The sequence below is a fragment of the Myotis brandtii genome, unplaced genomic scaffold, assembly GCF_000412655.1.
Source record: "Myotis brandtii unplaced genomic scaffold, ASM41265v1 scaffold363, whole genome shotgun sequence".
In the NCBI taxonomy this organism is placed as follows: Eukaryota; Metazoa; Chordata; class Mammalia; order Chiroptera; family Vespertilionidae; genus Myotis; species Myotis brandtii.
Window position 1 is genome coordinate 3,369,239 of NW_005363938.1, and position 6,763 is coordinate 3,376,001.

Consider the following 6,763-nt stretch of genomic DNA (forward strand, 5'->3'; position numbering starts at 1 on the left):
GGGGGGGGGGGGGGGGGGGGGGGGGGGGAGGAAAACAAATTCTTCTGAATTGGGCACGTCTTGAATCAACCAGCCCTTCCTTCTGAACCTGGCCCATTTCTAACTTGCTGGAATGATTCCCTCTCATGTGCAGAAAGCAGATGCCGCCCCAGAATCTAAATAGAAACCAGCATCTGATGACTCAGAAACCACATCTAGGCAACATACCCAGTCTTAAAGAAATCCTTCCGGTATTTAAAACTGATAAGCGTATTTCAAACTTCAGACTTCCATTGAAATGTCAAAAGATCTTGCCACAGGGGGCCCAGTTGCCGTTCTGTAGCACTGTCTGGACACAAGAGATGGGTGCCCCGTCTAGACCGCCAAGCCCACTCCAGTTTGCTGCTCCTATTTCAACGACCCGCTTCAGGCTTGCCGCTACCTGCCTGGCCTCCGTAGGCATTTTTGAGTTTGCAACAGTTAGTTCTGTTGACCAAAAACGTTTGCTCTAGACATCCTCTTGCATCGCAACAAAGGTCTATCCAAAACGTAGAATGAGAAATCGAGCCCCACCAGCAAGAATTAGAGAAGCAGGCGGGGCAGTCAGAGATGAGACAAGGAAGGCACCCGCTCTAGTCCAAGAGCCTGGTAAAGGGCTGGTCCCCGTCTGCCTCTTGTGAACAGGGCAGCTTTTGTACCTGGTTTGTGTGTGTGTGTGTGTGTGGGGGTGTTACTTACAGTCATGGAAATCAGGGGCTGCGGGTGGCGGTTGCTTAATGAGGAGCAGTGTCGGGCATGCGGTGGAAAATCACTTCTGCTGAAGCAGAAAGGAAACGGGTAGGCGTTTGAGGAGGCCTGGAGGGAAGAGGCCGTCCCTGAGCTTCTGGCCCACCTGCTCCTTTTTAGAAATCTGCTGACTCATCCGTCAGCAGGTTCCAGCCACAGGTATGTTCTATTCAGCACAGGGTTTCCCCATCTCAGCATGATTGACGTTGGGGCGGGATCACGCTTTGTTTAGGGGGCTGTCCCGTGCGTTGCAGATCTTTAGCAGCATCCTGGGCCTCTGTCTCACCCTGTGTGCTACCTACCAGTAGCACCCCCCCCCCCCAAAACCACAAATATCTCTAGACATTGCCAGCGTGTCCGGGAGGCAAAATCACTCTCAGCAGTGAACCACTTGTGTTAGCCTATGCCGTGTTTAATTATTTTTTTTCAAATTAGTGGACTATCTTTAAAAAGTAAGGAATGTCCCTTTAAATCCTGATTTCTGGTCTTCTCTATGAAAAGGCCAGATGAGTTGGCAAGACCGAGTTCAGCGCCTTCCATCTATGTCTTGGCCTCTGTTGCCCCTTTAACCCCATCTCCTGTTCTCTTGTCTTCTACCAACTCGTTCTCTCTGCTCACTTCCCTCCAGTCACAATCTTTCCTGCCTCAGGGTCTTTGCACTTGCTTTTCCTTCTATCTAGAATGTTCTCCCCCAGGTAGTAGAATGGACCACTCCTCATCTCCTTCAGGTCTCCACCCAAGCATTATCTTCTTGACAGAGGTCTTCCTTAGCCACTATACCCAAAATTTCAACACCTTTCCCCCTAAAATTTCCTATTCTCATTCCGTTTTCTTTTTTTCTCCTTCGCCTTATCTAACAAGCTATGCAATCATTCTGTCTTTAATTAAATTTTTTGAAATTTTGTTCATCATGGATATTTTTGCATTAATTTTAGTTGTTTTCTAAATATTGCATTAAAATACGATTTGTCCTGATCACTGAGATTTTTGGCATGCTCCTCTGCATTTTGCAGCCAAAGTCAGCGCCTCATTTGTCTCACCCTAGTCCTGGCACCATTGCCTCTGTTTACTTATCTCCCTTGCTTATTGTTTGTTTACCTCCAACACAACGTAAGCTCCAGGAGGACAGAGATTTTTTTTCATCTACTTTGTTCAATGCATGAGATTCGTGCCTGGTACAGTATCTGTGCGATACATAATTAACAAATAAATAAATGAATTCCTGCCAGGCAGTGCTTAACTGGAGCAGAGACTCGGCCTCCTGGTTTTATTCTTAGATTCATTCATTTATCCAGTTAACAAACACATATAGGACACCTGCTGTGTGGCAAGCACTGTGCTAGGTCCCAAGAGGAAAGAGGTGAGTGAGTCCCTCTGTGCTGAAGCTCAGAGCTGGATGGGGGCCAGTGACAATGCAGAGAAATGCGTGCTCTGACAGAGGTAGGCAAACCCCTGCCCAGAGGAGGGGCCCCTCACTTCCTCTAAGGCGGTTCTATTAGTTCGCTAGGCTGCCATGAACAAAATACCACGGACTGGGTGGTTTAAATCATTGAAATTGATTTCCTCAGAGTTCTTGAGGCTGGAAGCCCAAGCTCAAGGTGCTCCAGGTTTGATTTCTTCTGAGGCCTCTCTCCCTGGCTGGCAGATGGCTGCTCTTCTGCCATGGCTCACATGGTCATCGCTCCGTGTGTGCACATGTCTGGTTCTATCTCCTCCTGTGTCTTAATCTCCTCTTCTCATAAGACACTAGTCATATTGGATGAGGGCCGACCCTAGGAAGCTCATTATAATTTAATTTTCTCTGTAAAGATCCTATTTCCAAATATAATTGCATTCGGAGGCACTGGGTTAGGGCTTTAAGATATGAATTTGGGGGTGTATCTGTGGGTGTAGATATTACAGAAAGCTTCCATGAGAAATGTACATACTCTAGTTTCATGGAACCAAAACTTTTCCCCATAAATCAAAAGAGACACATTCCATATTCGTGGCCATTTATTGTACAAATATCTATTGAGTACCCATTAGCTGCAATCACTCTTCTAAGCCCTAGGAAGATAGCAGCAATAAGACAGGGCAGCATAAACTAATTCGTTCTAAAATTGGTATTTAATTGTTATTGAAGAAGATATGGGTGTCAAAAGAGTTGGAAATGGGGGACCCAACTTAGACTGGGAATCAATAGAGCTTCCCGGTAGAAGTCACATTTGAGCCCTATAAAAGGGAGCTGACTAAACAAATAATATAAGGGAGAGAAGGCATTTCAAGCAGAGAATACAGTAGGTGCAAAGGCCCAGAGGTGGGAAGGAATGAGAAGCTACTAATGAGCTAATGGAGCTGTGTGCCCGCTGAGAATGAGATGGGATGGAGATGGACAGGTGGGCAGGAATACAGTAGGTGCAAAGGCCCAAAGGTGGGAAGGAATGAGAAGCTACTAATGAGCTAATGAAGTTGAACTGCAGCGTGTGCATGCTGAGAATGAGATGGGATGGAGATGGACAGGTGGGCAAAAGACAGGTCATAAGGGACTCTGTGAGCATGTTAACCTGAACTTTACCCATAGAGAGTGAGAAGGAAAAGCACCTCCACTCGTCCTGGACATTGAGAACCAAAGCACATCTTATTATCTACTTGAACATGACTTTGTGCTATTCCTCTGACTTCATTACCATGGCTCTCTTTTTCCAGGAGTCTCCTGCCCAGGCAAATGAGCTGATATTCATTCTAAAAACTTGAGAAAGGCCCATCAACTCTACCATGGACAACACTGACAGTTTCTACCCTAAATATTTTAATGCTTTCTCTTAAAACTTTGGTGTGCCCACCAGTCCTGAACTATTGCGTCATGATCCTTACGCAACCCTAACCAAACCTCCACTTAGAAAGACCCCATTTCAAATCAAGCCTCCAATTCCCATTCAAACTGACCCTGCCTTTCCCCCAGTTGAGACACTGCCATTGCTTTGCAAGGTGCCATTCTTTCTTACCAACCTACTAGTAAGCGGTAAAGTCAGCTTGGTCTTATCAATAAGTCGTGTTGCTTATATTAGGGGTGGGGGTGGAGAGGGGTGTTGGAGCAGAGCTTCAGACTAGAGCTAAGGGGAGACTTTGAGCAGGGAAGTGACAAGCACGGGTAACAAGTCTGGCACAGAGTGAAGTCCAGAGAACATCTAAAAATAGGACACTATTTGCAAATAGTATCTGGTGTTTCTTGGTGGTCACCTCCAAGCTATCTGGACAATTGGGAAAGAACAGACCAAGCCAGTGGGAGACAAAGGAAGCAAAATCCATGCAGGAGGCAAAGGGGAGCAACTCCAGGAACAATGCCACCACATCCACCGTCACGCCTCTCTCCAGCAGAACTCAGGTTCTGAAGTCTTTAAAGACGGTTTCAAGTCACTGTCTCCACATATGCACTGAAAATTACGCAGGTTTTAGTGTTGTCTTTAATCAGGTGAAATTGCACCGTAAGTTTGTTTGATCATTAAAATGTTCTACAGCAAATCTTGTCAACAAGAGCCATTTAAAGGGTTTTCATCAGACCCAGCAATCTCAAACAAGGTAGAGGTACAATATTTGCGAGAAGACAAGTGAGAGGTGAGATGCCCAAGACAGGCAGCCCGAGCACCCGTTGCTCTGAGAGTTGTTTCCACACTATGTACTTTTCCTGCAGTTCGTACTTGCCAGTGTTCACATCCATCAACATGTCCAACTTAGCTTACATACAACAGTCATTTCTGAGGGTCTTAAGGTGTATGTGCATGTGTAGGGGTGGCGACAGGAAGGCAGAAGCTAGGAATGGGCACTATTACCCAACAGCAGGCAGCCACTCTCTTTGGATTTAATTTTTAAAAATTATTTCAAAGCATTTCCCTAGCCAGGTGGCTCAGTTGATTGGAGTGCTGTCCCATACACCAAAAGGTTGCGGGTTCAATTCCTGGTCAGGGCACATACCTAATTTGCAACCTCACATTGATGTTTCTTTCTCTCTCTCTCTCTCTCTCTCTGTCTCTCTCTCTCTCTCTTAAATCAATATAAACAGATCTTCAGGTGGAGATTTAAAAAAAATAGAATCATCCCTTATGTGTCTTTGTCTCCCAAAAGAAGCTACAGTCCATAGAAATCATATAAGGATTAGAGAGGAGGGGAGATCCCAGAATGCACTGTTGGAAGTAGAACATTAACATGTCACCCAGACTGAATGTCCAGCCCAACCTTCTCGCCTGAACTTTACAATTTCAGACACCCACTCACGTCTGTATCTTTCTCAGATGCTTTTATCAGTAATAACAGACTGGTTCAAATGATAAGGAAACTGTTTATCAAATTGGCACTTAGATATCCCACTAGAATCTTCAACTGGACATGTCTAAATAAGGCCCCGTGAGAGAGTCTGCGTCCTGTAGAGCAGCGATTTTCAACGGGTGTACCTCAGGAATTTTTAAAACATGCAATACTTGACTATTTAGAAGGGGCACTGACCTCTTTTCCCTTGGATTGTCAAGTTAAAAAATGACAACAACCAACACAATAGATATTCAGTGTGAATGAATCAAATCTATGCCTATTTTTTTGTCAGATCACCAAAGAATATATTTTTGCTGTGCTGCAGAATTATGTATACCATATAGATATTCAGTATGAATGAAGCAAATCTATGCCTATTTTTTGTCAGATCACCAAAGAATATAATATATTTTTGCTGTGCTGCAGAATTATGTATACCATGAGATGAAAAATGTTGACTATCACTGCTGTAGAGGTAAAGAGTGTGGATTCTGGGCCAGCCAGCCTGGGTCTGAAACCCTGGCTCTGTCATTTACTAGTTACATGACCTTGGGAAAGTCACTTAATCCTCTGGGCCTTGGGCTTCCATCTGTAAAAATGGGGGTCATGGTGGTACCCCCTTCACAGAGTTGCTGCGAGGATTACATGAGAAGAAGATTGTAACCTCCTTGGAATGATGCTTGACACTATGAGCTCCATGTGCATTTGAATCTTATTTACTCCCTGAAATCCACACCCAAACCTGGTCTCCCTCCTGGGTTTTCCATCTCAGGAAATGGAATTATGTTCCACCCAGGCACTGAGACCAGACTGGGCTACAGAGCCCCCCCCCCCCAACCACCACCACCACGCTCTGTACTTCTTTCTTACAATTCTTCTCCAATCAACTCTAAGCTCTGAGACAGTTGAAATTTTGTGTGTCTTATTCATTAGTGACTGGCACACAGTATTGAATGAATAAATGAGAGAAAGAAAGGAAGGGGCCCTGACTGGTTTGGCTCAGTGGATAGAGCGTCGGCCTGCGGACTGAAGGGTCACAGGTTCTATTCCAGTCAAGGGCATGTACCTTGGTTGCGGGCACATCCCCAGTAGTGGGTGTGCAGGAGGCAGCTGATCGATGTTTCTTTCTCATCGATTTTTCTAACTCTCTATCTCTCTCCCTTCCTCTCTGTAAAAATCAGCAAAATATTTTTTTTTAAAAAAAAAGGAAGGGAGGAAGGAAGGAAGGAAGGAAGGAAGGAAGGAAGGAAGGAAGGAAGGGTTGGAAGTTTCATGAACCGTTAACAATTAGAAACTTTTAAGAAGTTATAAAAATTGAAATTAACGATTACACAGGGGAACACCACTCATTGCTTTGCTTAGTGACATAGTCGGGAAGGTAGAGACGGGTTGTGTGGGTGCAACTAGAATTACCTTTTTCTAGTCTGCTTGACCTTTCTCTGGGATGGTGAGAAGGAAGCCTAGAACTGTCACTTGGAGCTGTCTGATAGCCGGAGTTGGGAGAGTTCAAGGCGGTGAAGAAACACCTTCCTAGAAAGTGTTGCTTCGACATTTCTGAGTTTTCAACTACTCAACTTCCTCAAGCTCAGGGCCATATATCCAACCACCTTCTGGTGCCCAACCGAATGTCCTTCAGACTCTCACACTGAACAAGTCAAAGTGGAATTCATTAATTTCTCCCCCAAATATCCTCTTCCCTTGTCTGTGACAT